Source organism: Chenopodium album, chromosome 25 (assembly GCF_948465745.1).
Source record: "Chenopodium album chromosome 25, dcCheAlbu1.1, whole genome shotgun sequence".
Classification (NCBI taxonomy): Eukaryota; Viridiplantae; Streptophyta; class Magnoliopsida; order Caryophyllales; family Amaranthaceae; genus Chenopodium; species Chenopodium album.
The window spans coordinates 16,302,281-16,319,169 of NC_137858.1; the positions used below are offsets into that span (position 1 = coordinate 16,302,281).

General features: G+C 33.8%; 1 long non-coding RNA gene across 1 annotated transcript; it reads right to left on the minus strand.

Moving 5' to 3' along the window:
* Nucleotides 1-2,351: 2,351 nt before the first annotated feature.
* On the minus strand, nucleotides 2,352-3,182 carry LOC145613091 (uncharacterized). Its single transcript, XR_014106862.1, has 3 exons — nucleotides 3,134-3,182; nucleotides 2,564-2,767; nucleotides 2,352-2,456 (listed from the first exon to the last, which is right to left on the minus strand). It is a non-coding gene; the product is annotated as an uncharacterized LOC145613091 (long non-coding RNA).
* Nucleotides 3,183-16,889: the final 13,707 nt, after the last annotated feature.

The window sequence follows — 16,889 nt, forward strand, 5'->3', positions numbered from 1 at the left end:
TTAATATAATGTTTGTATGTTATTCGAAAAGCGCACATGAATACGAGCAGAACAAAGTAGAGGCCTATTTTATAGGGCGGGTCCTTTCTTTTGTAGATTGGATTCGTACCCTCATCCCCGAACCCTATTTGGTTCAAGACCTTATGGAGTTGATGGTCCTTTTGGATTGTCTTTTGGGTTTACAAGTTCCTAAAACTTGTTGGCGACTCTTTTGCTCTCTTTTTGTTCCCTTTGGAACGCCACCATACTTTAGTGTATGATCACAGTGGGGTTCAAGTTTGGGATCATAATGCTTGAAATATTCCCTATAGTTTTTGGCGACTCCACTGGGGAGGATTTCTATTTATATTCCTGAAATTTATTTTGGCAATTATTTAGAATGAGCGGATGAGACTCGAAAAATTCTAAGTATTTCATGTGCGTGATTTGATTAACATTATTGTCATATGCATTAAAAGGTTCGTTGGATAGACCAATGAGTCAAAAACATAGGATTTTTACACGTAGGAAATTTGAGAAATATCTTTCATGACTAGAATCGAAAAAACGATGCGAAATCTGGAAAATTCTAAGAACACAGAAACTTGCCAAGGCATGTAGGAACTAGCGTCTAGAAAACAGGGCTTGTCGCCCGTAAAGAGCTTCTGTCGCCTGGCGACAGTTCTGTCGCTTGGCGACAGGGGTTCTTTTGCGGCGACAGTCCCTGTAGTCTGGCGCCAAGTTCTTCCAATACTGAGCCAGGGGTCTGCCTTCTTGCTTTGACCATTTCTAGCACTGTTGGCTCGATTTTACTTATTGATTGAGTCCTTTTCTCACTTTTCTGAACCCATATGTGTTCTACATATGGACATAACCCTCTGGGGGTTCCTGCTTCACCTGCCCAATTGAATATCCACTATATGTGCAACAACGCACTACAACAAAATGAAGCTAAGGTAACAATGAAAAACCATTCCCTAATATTAAAAAAGTGTTTCCTGGTATCTAAGGCAACACATATGAGGCGTAGTTTATGCCCCCGTTGTCTATTCATAAGGCAACACATTTTCGTACAAAGACAACAATTTTAAAAGCCAAGGTAAAATAATACCTAAGGCAACATTTTTACAAAGACAACAAATGAAAATTGTTGCCACCTTAGGAGACGATTCAAAATTATTACCTTTTGTCATAGTATTAAATAATCTTTTCACATGTTGTATTTGCTAGTAATAATACAAAAGTGTTGCCAAATATTTTAAAGACAACATTTAGAAAAATGTTATATATAAATTAAATGACTACAATGAATCGGCTATTTTTGTTTTCTATTGCAATATATTACTATATTATATTAAAGGAGTGAGAATGTGTCGTACTATTTTGAATTTGTTATATTAGAAAAATGTTGAACATTAAAACATGTAATAAGCATTTGACTACAGAATCCCAAACTTATAAAATTAATTAGTAAAACAGTACAATCAAAACACTATCAACTTGTTTTCAACCTCAAATCTATCTAGATAATCTATTGTTTAGTAGAATGTTGTAGGCCATAATATTAGTCTAACTAAGAAATAGAAGAAATAATAAAAGGTTAAAGCAACTTCAAATTGAGCCATAAAGTCATATTCTTCTTCTTCTTACTCGCAGCCTTCTTCATCTTCTTCTTGTTCATCTCCCTGTACAAAAAATAAAATAAAATAGATAAATATTTTAACTTAGTATCTCTCAAAAAAAAATGAAAAGAGAGAGAAAAAAATTGAAAGCCTTGGCCACTTTTCTATCTATACTTTACGTATATAGAAATCAAAAGGGTTTTACCTTGGATGTAGAAGCCGAAGATTGAAATCGAAGCATTTCTGTTGTACTACCACCATCCTTCTCAGATTGATTATCAAGAAATAAAGAGCCAAGCATACTTAAATCAAAAGACATTTGTGGATTTTGTTGTTGAATTTGAGAAAGGATGGAGCTAAGACCATATGCTATCTCCCTTCTATCTTGTTGCCTTTTATCCTCTTAATCTTTTTGTAGAGCTTGAACCTGGCCTCCTGAGCATGCTTCTCTTCAGCTTCCTTCATCAAGGCCTTCTGCTTTAATTGGGTTGATGAAACACCTCTTCCATGAAAATTTAATCGAGAATTTTTCTTGTTATCAAAATCAATAATAGTTGAAATCACACTTTCAACCTCCTCCTCTGAATCTAATTTCTCAATTTCAGTCTATATTTTACAAGATAAAGGATTTTTTGTTGTTTTATTATCCTTTTTCTATACAAGAGTAATGAGTGTCAATCATTTTAATGCATAAATAAAACCAATAATAAAAGTGATGAGAAATGTAAACAAGCAAACAAACAAACTCACCCACTTATATCGAACCCTAGCAAAACTCTTTGGTCCTGAAGTATGCAGCATAATGTTCTTTTCCTTTCCAACTAACCGATTTGCTTTATTTTGCATACATCGTTCCTGACAAATTAAGACGGTGAACTAATGAATAACATTTTTCTTAAGACAAGAAATATACATTTGCTATAAAGGCAGGGAAATATAAGAGACTTGTATAAATGTAATACCTCATATTTGACATCATTCCAAATCTTTAACAAGTCTTGGAACATATTTTTTGGGACTAGTTTTGGTCGTTTGATCATCCTTGTTTTATCATTGTCATATTTATGAAAGTGTACTCTTTTTAAATAACATTTGTACCTTCTCCAAGCAGCACCAATGGTTTGCAAAACCCATTTTTTTCCCTCAATTGGGACAATAAAATGTTTCTACAACAATACAAAAAAAGTTATACTAAAGTGATCATATTGGCACTGTTAAACAACTCACTGCCAATTAATTAATCTTAATCACAAATCAAGAACATAAGAAAACAACTCACGGAAAGTCTAGAACCTATTCTATTACTTACAAAACAAGTCACTGATCTTAAAAAGTAGCAGGCAGCCAAGCAGAACACCATGTAGGCAGATCGACAACAATAATGACAGTTGGGGTTCATTTTTTTTACATAACATATGCCAATCAAGAAAGTTTAACATGACACTCTGACATGATAGCAGAAACCATATAGGACAAGTTAAGCAATTATAAAACATTTCTACCATATTTATTTAATTGAATAAGTAACTCACCAAGACATAATCCCAAAGTTCTTCTTTCTTCTCGTTCCTTGGTATGGGCCAATTCTTGACAGTCAGTGGTAGGATATTTGCTTTTCGAGCTATTGTTCCTAAGAAGCTAATGAACTCATTGCATGTACTGTCATCCGGACCAACAGGTTGTCCATGCTCATTCAAGGTAATTTCCAAGCGTTCTTCTTTGCTGCGTCCATGGATTTTGTAGCACATAGTGGGTCCTCTTCTAGGCTTATCCTTTTCAGCTAAAATGAGCAAAGAAATTCAAATATTAAAATGGCTTATCAAGCATGTAGGTAAAGAATTTTAATTACAAATACAAACGATAGCTTGCCATTTTCTTTATCATTCTTGTCATGATTTAAGTGTTCAACTTCTAATCCGAGCATTTCAACTGGTTCTCTTGTGGTTGAATAATGCTGATGTAATGTATGATTAGGGGTAGATGAGCCACCATGTGAAGAAGCCAAATCAACATTTCGCCGACGTTTTGCCATCACTGCTTTTCGAGTTAGAGCCTTCATTTTACGAATCTGAAATTGGGAACAAACATGGAAAAAAGAAAGACATACAATACTCTAATATATGTATGTACAAACATTATACAAATAAGTTTCACACTTCATAACTCTTGTTAAATTGATAAGCAATTAATTGATCATAGACCACACATTCATAAGGGCATTTATAAGCAATTAAACATTAATGTCTAACTAAGCATGTGCTTCAAGTAGCCTTGAGAATTGTGTTCTTTACTGTTTCAGACACCATATTGAAATAAGAGGTCAAATTTGAGCTGATCTTTAGGTATATGAGCATACAAGGAAAATATCACCAAACTGACGGGCCACCAAACCTCAAGCCCAAACCTCTATTGCAATATCAGACAAGAGGAAAACCACAGCAACACAAGGGAACAAATTTAATTAATTGTTGAAGGACAAAGGGTAGGGGAAGAGGGGAGTCTGTAGGAAGGGGGAACAACACTCACTAGTGGAGCAGAAAACTTGGAGCAGCATATCAGAGTAGATAGAGATAAACAAAATGAATTAAGGCGGCCTCTTTTGTGTTGGACAAAAGCCTTGTATATATAAGAATGTTTTTGCATTGTCAAGAATTCTGTGAGAAGACTATTGTATTGGAGATTTGGAGCTTCGTATCCTTAAGATATTTTGGGCAGTAGTAACCTAAAGTTACTGAACTTTCAATATATTTCAATCCATTGGCTGTCGAATCTTTGTTCTTGCTGATTATTCTTGTTTTGTATGTGCTTTCTATTGAGTTAGTTTAAGAGTGTGCGACTGTTGAGTCTCACAGAAAATGTGTATGTGCATCAAGACAGACAAAGACTAGGCTATTAGCACAATGCTTACACAATTTCACACTTTTGCAAATGACATGACAAACCATCCAAGTTTATTTGGGATTAAGGTATCACTAATGAATGTAATCAAAATCAGAACATCACAATAAAAAAACATACATTACATTATTACAGTACAGCTCAATCATGAATCATTCAATCTAAATTGAAACTTGTAGTTTAACTGCTTACAGCGCAGAGCAGAATTTGTGTTAAGTTCTAGAGAAGTATTTGGCAGTAGATTGCAGAACAAGTGTACAGTCAGCAAGGCAAGGGGGCAGCAACTCATGACAATAGAGCAGTAGAATTAAAGTTTCAACAGCCGCAAAGCAATAGGAAACAACAACATTATAAAGCAACAGCAGCACACCAAGACATTTTTCTTACTACTTACTAAATCTGTAGAGAACTGGACAAATTTACAATCAATACGTGTTCATAGTTGATGGCAAATCAGAACATTCAAACATCTATTCCTAGTTGCATATATACTTGCATGAGATAATAGAGTTCCATTCTCAATTTAAAACCTATATTTTAAATTTTAAACCCACATATGACATATATATAGCAGCACAACACATCATCTTGATGCATAGAATTACATGTGTAAAGAATAGAGACATGCTTAGTTATAAATGTACAGCTTAGAAAAAACTACCTTCCATTGAATAGCATTGGACTTGTCTTTACTTTTAGACTGTGGAATGGGTAACTCTTCATCGGTCGAATCAAGCTCATGCTCCATATCTTGGTTAGGCCTATAGAGCTCATCGTCTCCCGAAACATTTTTCTTTTTATTCTTACTTTGATTGCCTCTATTATTTTGAACTTGCGCCATCAGTGACTTAACCTGTTCCTTCAAACCTAATTCTTCCATTCTTGTCATATTTTTTCTAATTGTTTCCATACTCAGCCTATTCTGACATTCTTGGTTCATGAGTTTGATGCTCATTACCAGAACCTCTTATAGCTCCAAGCTTAGTGGATTTTTTCTTTGTCATACTTGTAGCTAATTAATTTTGAAAATGAATCCAATTATACAGAAGAAAAAAAAGAATTATATATACATATATACACGCATTCATAAAGCAAGCTTGCACAAATAAATAGTAAGAATTATACAACCAAACAATAGCTATATATAAGCACTCATAAAGCAAACTCTCCATTAAATTTTCATTCTAAATTCAATTATATATCTAGGTTTTTTAATATCAAATTTGATATACTGGTATCCCTTTCTATCATAAACTAAGCATATGTGACATGCCGACATCGTTTACTAATAAAAATGTTGGACAGAAACATAGGAGAGGCGGGAAAATTAGTGCAGATGCATATAACCCACACATAGTGTAAGCAACCCCACTAGCTACCATTAGTGATTTCGTTTGTAAGTTAATTAGACCTAGGACAAATATCTTAGCATCTGTCAGCAATTACTCAGTTCAGTAACAACTAGACATCAGGGAATAAATTGACAGTCCTCAATATGCTTTAATTTTTAAATCTTTTCTAATTAAAACTCTTCTGCTCAAGTTACAAAACAAGTAAGGATAACCATCTGTTTAATAATCTAGCTGATTTCACAAAAGGGTTAGCATGGTTGAAAGCTTAACAACTAACCTCTATTAACTTAAATTTTAGTGGCAAATTCTGTTCGGTACATTTTTTAGACTAAAGTAGAACAAACAAAATATAATTGATTTATATAGTGAACAAATCAGAATATATCTCAGAACCCAAGACTCCAGGACCTTATATGTACTAATTATTGATGAATGAATTGAAGTTAAGATCACATTGGATCTTGGTCAGATTGGCAACTGTAACATTCTAGACAGCCTAATAAACAACCTGGACTGTGCATCAAATTGAGAAAGGTGAGGTTTTGCAATGTTCAGAGAGCAGGTTCAGGTACTATAAGTCTCTAGATAGTAAAATTCACAAAGATTGATCAAAATTGGACTCAAATAAATGGCTTGAATTTTTGGATTGCCCTTCATAGCTGCTAGTGTAGTGAATGTGGCCATTGGAAAGTAATAAGAGAGATGATCAATGATAAACTAAGGGGATGACAGCCTAATCACACGAACACCTCCTAAGACACCCAAAAAATGGCCTCGTTAGCTTTCGAGGGTGTCAGCAAAACACCCTAAAAAACGCTCTAAAACTCACACCCGTTATCTGATGTCATGCATCAACTCATATTAACAAGTGCAAATGTCCATGTCAATCACTAAGCAGCAACAGAAATACAGAGCTATTTGTAAATCATAACCATTAAAATCATCTTAACCCATAATCATATTAAATTACAAAAATAAGACAACCCAGAATATATTACATCTAAAAATCAAATCCAACATCAAATTAACCAGTTATAAATGCCAAATTCACTTCAGAGATTAAAAGGGCAACGATGACTTACATGAAATTCAGAATACAACAACGATTTCGCCGGCATCAAACCCAACTAGCCAACCATAAATCCAAAGAAAGCAGTGTGAGTAGAGAGAAAAGCAACTAGTTAATTACGAATTGAAATAGATACTCTATACTCTTAATTAACTCTCACCTAAGTAGAAAGAAAGAAGGTGAGTAAGTAGAGTAACCGATTGGGGGATATGATGATTTTAAGATGATGACTGTGTTGTATAATAAGATCAACCACTGAAAAGTGGAGTAACTGCTTATTCATGATCAAAAAAATTTGGAGCCAAAAATAATTTACAATTTCGCGGGTTTGGAGAAGAATATGGAGTTGAGGCGTTGAGGAAGAGTTGAGGCGTTGAGGAAATGAGGGTGGAGTGACCTGTTGAGGATGATGGGGTTTGGTTTTTTTTTTAATTTATTTATTTTTTAACTTATTTTCTATTTTGAGAACTAAATGTGGACTACTAGCTAATGGTTCTTCTTTTGGAATAAACTAGGGGATCTTACTTGGGTGGGATTACAAATATCTTAAGGAAACAAAGTTGTAATCTATTATTGGATTATGACGAAGAAATTATTGGATTAAAAAAAATGAATTAATTAAAATGGGTATTGGTAGCAACTTGCTAGTTTCTGGATGGTAATCTAATAATAATAATAATAATAATAATAAGTCAAACTATTTATTTTAATTGTTTCAAAAAAAATATTTATTTTAACGAATAAAAAATAGGTGTACAATAAATTTTGTATATCCGTATTGATATTGTCCTAAATGATTACTAGTTAGGGTCTGTTCTCATACGATTATTTCCAGTTCAGTTCAGCTCTAATAAGTTCAGTTTAGCTCCTAATTTCATTCTCTTATAAAATATTCATTTCAGTTTAGTTCAGTTCAGCTCTAATAAGTTCAGTTCAGTCATGAGAACAAACCCTAACTTTTTTTTAAAAAAAAAAATGGGTGTACAATATTACTCCTAATATATACACACAAACGTTTTTTTTTAAAAAAAACCGGGTTTACAATAATTATTGTACATCCATTATAAAGATAGCCTAAAGTGATCAGAAGTTACCTCTATAATGAATAAAAGTTACCATAATATGTATAAAAGTAACCCAATAAAGAAAAGGTTTGTAAGTAAAAGCAACTATAATATACTTATATAACTTATTTCATTGGCTATTTACATTAAAAATTGGCAAAAAGTTACCCTACTAAACTATTTTACGTGTTCTAAATCATGATTAATTTTATCTAAGCTTATGTGAGATTATTTTTTGTAAAATAAATGGAATAAAGGTGAACATAATAGAGTCTTGTTTGTAATAATATTTGACTTTATACAAATGTAATATTGAATCGAAATCAGCAAAAATGTAATCAAGGAGACCAAAGTCAACTGATACGAAATAGACCCACTCAAACTCGTTTAAACCTAAGCTAATACTCCAATTTGACCATTAACTAATACAAAATTGATGGCTTTTTCCAAATTTGACATGGACCCGATAGTTATTGTCTCGACTCAAAATTGATCAGATCCAAACCGAGGTGGTTCAAAAGGGTAACCTTGACCATTATGACAATCTTTTTAACACAATTGTGAAAGTCAAGTTACTATATAGAGTAAAAAGAAACAAAGTTACGTAGTGAGTTTTACCATTAAGTTTTATACAAATGTGAAATTCAATCAAATTAATTATTTTATTATGTTAACAAGTTATATAAAAATGTGATAGTCAAATAGTTTTATACTTTTATTCTATTTTGAGTAAGTTTTTTTAGTATGTTTCATACCGTTAATTTATCAGTGTCTTCACTTTCTTTATCATGCATTCTCTCTCATCTCCTTAACATGTGTGCCTAAATTGAACGTGTCAAATTAATAGAAACGGAAAAAGTAAGTAATTACACATTAAGGAGTATAATAGCTTTTTGACGAACCATAGATTATAATCTAAATTGATAAATATGTTACTCATTAGTAATAATTAAGTCTTGTTTAAAAATAATAATAATAATAATTAAGTCTAAAATCTAAGGGTTTGTTTTGATTGGCTGAACTGAGCTGAACCGAACTGAACTAAACTTATTGAAGCTGAACTGAACTGAACCAAACTGAATATTTTATGAGAGAAGGAAATTAAGAACTGAACTGAATGGAACTTATTAGAACTGAACTGAAGTAAAAATAATTTGAAGAGAACAGGTCCTAAGTTTATTATGAGCTAGTATGTAATAATTTTGTTAAAAAATGAGTATGTGATAATGATATAGATTCATTCATATTATTATTATTATTATTATTATTATTATTATTATTATTATTATTATTATTATATTGTTGTTATTATTATTATTACATCACTAATCATTGAAGAAAAAACTCACAAAGTTAACTAACCTCCAACTAATTCGTTAGAGACTTAGTTCTTCCTTCAAAGTAGAACAAACAGAACCATATTCAACTAATTCTTCCCACAAAATAAAAAACCCCAACTAATTTTTCCCACAAAATCGAACAAACAAAACCAAATTGCCCCTATGTTATTCCAACTCTCATAATTTCGCTCACCTATTCCTAATAGATTAACCCCAAAATAACATCAAATTTGATTTTGATTTCGATTAAATTAATACTCCGTATCAACTTTTAATTTGTTGGTGTAGATTGAAGAGAGTAAAGAATCAAATATAGATAGTTTGTTGCCATCTTCTAATAATATCTTGGTGCAACCTGAAAATAGCAGTGGGTAGATCAAGGAAGAAACAAAGACAAGTAAGTCCGGCAATTCGACTAAACTTGCTAATTTCTGTTCGTTATTTGGTATTTCGTTAACTTGATTATCTAGAGTAACTTGTACTGGGTTTGCAGATTTCATACATAGTTGTAGCATATTCAATTGTTGGCTTTTGAAAGTAATTTAATATGAGTTAAATTTGTGTTCTTATGATAATACATGCATATTTCTTATCTAATCTCTCCATGCTCAACATTGTATGTAATTTAGGCATAAGAGCCGCTATGAGCATCCTGCAAATTTTAGTTAGCAAACTTTGAGTAGCTGAGCTATATTCTTGCCTGATGGGCTCATAAAATTCTGCAATTTACAGTTCTAAGGCAGTCTGATGCTTTGGATCTGTAGAGATGATACACCTCAAGTAGGAAATATTTCTTGAGTAACTACCTTGAACCTGTCTACCCCCGAGCTGCAATGTGCTTGCTGTGTGCTTAATGATACACGCTATAAAGAAGCTCCACAAGGCACTTTTTGAAGGTCTAGCAACATTTTTCAAACCTTATGGTCTGAAATTGATCTTGCTTTCCTATCCTCACAATGCTGACCAGACGATTGAGTAGCTTGAATTACTAGACCGCTTGAAAGTTTTATGGCGGGTTCTCTGCGATCTCATTGTATTCATAATGACTCGTCATAGAACTTGTATCATCTAAACTTATGCTTAGGAGGATTCTCAAGAAACTCATGAGTAGCTGAAGGTAAAAAGTGCCTACTTATGCCCTGTTGCTACCTATTTAGATGAATTCAAATTACAATAATTCATAGTTCAGAATCTTACAGGTTTAAAATCATACTGTTTTCTTTATTTTGTATTTTTTTAACTCGAAAGTTGGGATTTGCTTACAGTTTAGATGAATTTAAATTACAGTAATTCTTCATTACTTAACCTTTAAACTAGATATGCATGCTCTTCACTCCCTTTTTAGACATATAACTCACTATGTTGCTTCAGGTCTCAACTAAAGACACCGATATGACAAACATGCTATTGAACTGTGTGCCCGTCTATGCAATGATACCGGTAAGCCTGCATTAATCAGCATTCAGCACAAGTATTTCCTTAATTAAGTCACATAACAAATTCAAGCAGCAATTCAATGACTAATTTATTTACTTGTTTTGTGGCTTGCATACATTAATCAGCAATTCAGTAAGCCTGCATTAAACAACAATTCAGTAAGCCTGCATTAATCAGCATTCAGCACAAGCATTTCCTTAATTAAGTCACATAAAAAATTATTGTAAGGGCCTATTTTCTGTAGTTATGCTTCTTGTATCTTGCTACTTGACCATATATTTACAGTGGATGTTTTACATTGAGGCTTTCTTCATCTGTTGTAGGCATATGAGAAATTTGAAGTTTAGGAAATACGGCTCCTTAATCAAGGCCATTTACAGATTCACTACGGCCAAAATTATGGTAAGTCTTTTATATGTAAATTGTTTGTTCTATTATCTTTTTACTTGTTAAAACATTCTGAAACTGAAAAGGGCTACCCTGTTCTGTGTAATGATAAGTAGATAAGAAAAAAAAAATTTATATCCCTTCAAAGCGTTCTGCTATTCATAACTTGAAAAATTATTGATGGTTGTTATAATGTGTGAAGGCTTGAGATTAAACATTTTCTCTATCAGCAAGACTTTCAATATTCAACCATTTGGCTGATTGAATGTTCAGATTTTGAGAATGGACTAGTTGTGCTTTACTTCACATGCTATAAGGCATTGTTTATGATTTTCTTGGCATTTGTCTTTTACTCTTTTCTCAGGTACATAGCATATAATGATATACACCAGACGTGCTACTAAGTCAGATAAAAGGCGAAGCATTTCAAACATGCCAGAACACTATATGGATGTATGAGTAGGCTTAACACTATACCACAACATTCTTATGGGGAGGGAGAACCTTAAATACATGAATTGTTATCTCCTCCCACAACCCCCAAAATAAGAAAGTCGGTTCCCGTTTGTAGGGAGGCGATCATTTTGTACTTCTTAAAGTTCTTGTTAGTTTGGCACAAGGTTGTAAATTGATTGAAATTGATTTGTTTATGAACGTCGACGTCCATGAGAAGGCTCATCTTGAACTATAATTTATGAACATAGACTTGTTATTGCAATAGTTTATCATGATGGAAATCATTGCAATAGTTTCTTGTTATAGAAACTTTTTATCAGTCATACCAGTCCAAATCTTGTTCAAGCAACAAATTGTCTGCACCTCTCACTCTTTAATTGCAAACCATTCCTGCTAGAAGCAGAATTTGATTCTTGTTTAACAAAACAAATTCAATTGGAACATTACTTGCCCATAATTACAATTTGATTTTCAAAAAAATTGAATTCTTTGAAGATATACAAGGACAACAACCATGTCCCTTCCAATTACAATGTTTCAACTTAGTTAGTTAAGCTGAGATTGCAACGTAACAAAATTAGTATTGGACTACTAGTGAAATATACTTCGTACAACAACTATAAGAAAGGTGCATCCATGAAATGGTTGCAACATGTCATACGCAGCATCCTCAATACTTTGTTTCCAAAATGCCATATATAAGACCAAACTCCATTTCCTGCACAAGGAAGGAAGGAATATAAACAAAGGACTCAATCTTGCCGATAAGCCAAAGAAAGGCACGTATGAAGACTTTTGTTATAATAACAAAATCAGCATATTAACAAACACACATAAGATCCGTCTCTGCAAAAAATATTTTGGGTAATGGAACATTAAAGAAAAGGCTTATTGATTTTCCACCTCCGAAATCACGAGTGATGACCTAAAAAATCCAATGTGAGTTCAAACCAAAATTTTGTCGATATCAATGTGTACTGTGAAGATAATGAAAAATGGATAGCATGATCCCATTCATTAAGCACTTTTTTCTGCCAAACTGGTGCGAGAAAAGGATGAAGCAACTTTTAAATACAGGTGAGACATAAATTTTGTGAAATATATTTACTAAATTTTTTGAAATACATTTACTAAAGGAATTCCAGAATCTGAGATGATGGACAAAAACTGCAAGTAAATGTTATAAATAGCTTAAAAAACAAACAAAGTTCAGTGCCAAAATTTGCATATAAAGATTTAATTTTTAAATTTTTTTTATACAAAGACTGCTAGCCTTTTGTAATTTATTTGTACTGTATAATTACCATCAATTCTACTCGTATGAAAATAGTAACTTTTACATATGTGTTGTATTTTCTACATTGATTTAGCTTAAAAAATGCTGTTGTGAAATGTGAAATCCACCAACCACAATTACCGGTGCTAATTTTTTTTTCTAATCATCAACTATTGTTGTCATACACACCTTTATGAATAGATAATAATTTGTTCTTATTGACAATAATATATTTATTATTATTTTTAAACGAATGTTCTAAATAATAACCTATCTTATGTAAGACAATGAAAACACATGAAACAATCTTGTCTTAGATACCTTGAAAAAGCGTTTTTAAAATTATTACATAAGCAACAATTTTATTGTTGTTATCTTTCTTGGAAACATTTTAAATAATTGTTGTCTTTTGTAAAATAAATAACTACATTTTACATATTGTTGTCTTACATAATCTAAAGCAACACTTTTCAAACCGTTGCATTGTCATATAGTAAAAATTGTTCAAGATCAAGGTAACAAACAAGTATTGTTGCCTTTTACTACAAAAGGCAACGTTTGTCATTTTGTTGCAATTTTGTCCGTTGCCTATTCTCATTTTTTTTGTAGTGAACGGGTACGTGCAAAGTTTGTGAATCCACCAAACCATGGAGTCGAGTTCGATTTCATCACGAACTCGCGGGGTCCCGTCCATTCGCACCAACCCTCACGGTAGGCTTGTGTGCAATGCATACGGATTCATAACCATGGACCTTTTTTACTTAACCCATATCCTTGAACTTTAGAGAACTAGAGCCATGGTTAGGTTGCAAACTCATTGCATCATATTGTGACTATGTGAACTACTTGTGCATCCTTGTTTGTGCATACTATATATGTGTTAACCGTTTGTTTGACTTGTGATCAAAACTAAATAAATTGACTAATGACTAAAAGGACTTTGTCTAATAATTAATTAATCTTGAATTAATTAAAGGCTAATAAATTAAAAAATTTGACTTAGTACGACTTTAGGCATGTCCACTTAGAGTAAAATTACTGGAAACAGTCCAGATTGATGTTCCAGCAATGGCACAAAAATTTGGGCTGTGGCGCCGCTGTTTAATGTCTATCGCCTGGCGACAGTTCTGTCGTCTGGCGACAGGCTTTAAACGGTGGCGACAGTCCTGTCATTTTAGCGACAATCCAGTTTCTTGCTCGAGTCATCACGACGAGTCTAATTAAACAGTCTACTAATCAGTTTACCAATTTATTAATGGTTCAAATCACGTTCAAGTCTTTAATTGAGTCTAGGCACTTAAAGTCCGATGGTCATACACTAAGAGTCAAAGCATGTCACTCATACACGTTCATAAAGCACACACATAACATGTTTGTCACATTATGACCATGTCTAGAGAGTCTTGCATGCGTGTTTTCCGTCATTTTTTTAGGGGGGTAAGTCGGATATTAATCCTCCAATTTAAAACTTCATTAAATCTTCCCTTAAAATATATACCCTATTTTTGCCTTTTCTTTTTAATTTTAAACCATAAAGTCAAGTCAATTAGAGTCGAGTATTAAAACAAATATGGTTTAACTTACAGCGCGTGGACAAGAAAGGAAGGGCGTTTAATCAAGGACAACACCTTCGTGCAAATCTTACTTTTTGACAAACTGGTTAGTGGGAAAAGGAAAGCTAAGAAGACAATGGCTAGTCAAGAAGAGCTTAATGAAGTCAAGGGACAGGTAGCCAACTTGGCTGAGACATTGCAAAACTTAACTCTGCAAATAAGTGACCCTGCGAGACAGAAACAAATGGACCTAATCCAGGAAAGCTTGGGCAAGCTGTCCAACGACTTTAGATTCCAAGGGATTAGCTCACAAGGGGTCTCGGTGGATAAGGACCTTCTCCCGCAGAAGTTCAATCCCAATGACATCCCTAAATTTAAGGCTATGGCTAACCCTTACTTTCATTTAAGAGCATTTGAAACTATAATGAATATTAAGGGGATAGATAAGAAAGCATTCCATTCTGTATTTTCTTTGTCTTTAGAAGCTGTATGTCAATAGTGGTACTTTTCACTTGATAAAGAAAAAACCTCTAGTTGGGAGTCTATTGTAAGTGCTTTCATTGAAAGATATAAATGCAATATTCAAATTGAAACTGATCATAGAGAGCTTGAAATTCTAAAACAGAAAGAAAATGAAGGTTTCACTTCCTTCTTTAATAAATGGAGGGAAACCACTGCAAAAAAATGGTTGAAGTACCTAGTGAAAAAGAATCTGTTAGGATTTTCATTAAGAACCTCCAAGAAAAATATTCTAAGCATCTTAGGTACCAAAGCAATCTGCACACCTTTAAGGTCGTCTATGATATTGGTATTAATATTGAAGATGACCTAGCTAAACATAAAGCTGCTAACAATAATTCCAATAGTGGCTGGAAGGGTAAGAAGAACGACAATCCTTCTTCATCTAAATCCACCCACTCAAACAATGTTAGCACCTTTAATTTAAATGAAGTCCTAGCAATGAACAACAATCAAGGACAAAAGAAACCATTTAGGAAGAACTATACTCCTATTGGTATGAGTTATGACACTGCATTTGACCGTTTACACGCAAAAGGTCTTATAACTCCTATTGGACCATTTGGGGACCCACCTGTCGAAAGGAGAACGGCTAGCTGGAACCCAAATGCACATTGTAAATATCACCAGGGCAAGGGCCATCCCACGGAAAATTGTTGGAGGCTAAAGGAAGCCATTCAAGATTTGATTGATAGTAACAAGCTTCCATTGCCCCCTGCAAGCAAGAAGCCAAGCATCAACACCGCACCACTGTCGGATTCCCTGGCTATTTCTGACGAAGAAAATCAAGTGGACCCATCTAGTCTCATAGAACCTATTGAGACTATTGAGGAAGAAATCTTCGAAGATGCTGTTGAATCTCATGACCAAGAACCTGCAACTAAGCAAGATGTCTATGTGTTAACACTAGTATTGTCAGAAATGTACAAGTTGTTGTTCCAAACCTATGAGGCTTTAAGAGAGAAAAATGAGTTACTCAAGAGTAGACCTCCACCCAAGGAGAAGAAACCCTTTTCTCTCCGAGTAATTGACACTCCCAAGAAAAATAACAAACGTTATACTCCAATTGGGACGTCATATGTTAATATGTTCAAAATGCTCTCCGAGAATGGTAAAATTCAACCTCTCGAACTGAGACCATTTGAATCACTAAAAAGGATGGACAAATATTATTGTTCATACCATCAATCAGGGGGACATACAATAGAGAATTGCTTCAAGTTCAAGTATTTGGTTCAACGATTGATTGATGATAAGAAACTGGTTCAACTCCCACAGGATGCTACAATCAATGGAGTGTGGGACAGTGATGATGAGGATGTCTACCTCAAAGATATCGAAGAGACTCCTCTATCAACAATATACCCAGTAAGTGATATTTGGGACGAGGAAGATTCGCCCATAGATGTCCTCACCAGGTCCGGGAGAATGCAACCTCCCATTCTAACACAACCTATGCCCACTATCCAGCAAATTCCCATACCAATCATAGAAGACAACGATGTTGTCAAACAACTAAAAAAGACTAAAGTTGAAATGAACGTATGGAAGCTTTTAGCCACATCCCGAGAGCATAGAGTTACAGTCATGGATGCTTTGGCTAAAGTAGGCATAGATTCGGACACCACTCCTGAGGGACTAGCTAACTTCCTCACGAGTGATCTCCCAAGTCCAATCAACTTGGTTACTTTTTCGGATAAGGATTTACCACCGGAAGGTGACAAACACAACAAAGCTCTAAACCTCACAGTAATATGTAAAAGGATGAACGTTCCTATGACTCTTGTGGATAATGGTTCGGCAATCAATGTTTGCCCACTTAGAACCGCGAGAATGTTAGGAATAAGAGATGAGGATTTGTCCCCATCAACTCAAGGAATAAGGGCTTATGATAATTCACGCCGTCAAGCATTAGGAACAATCACCATGAACATAAC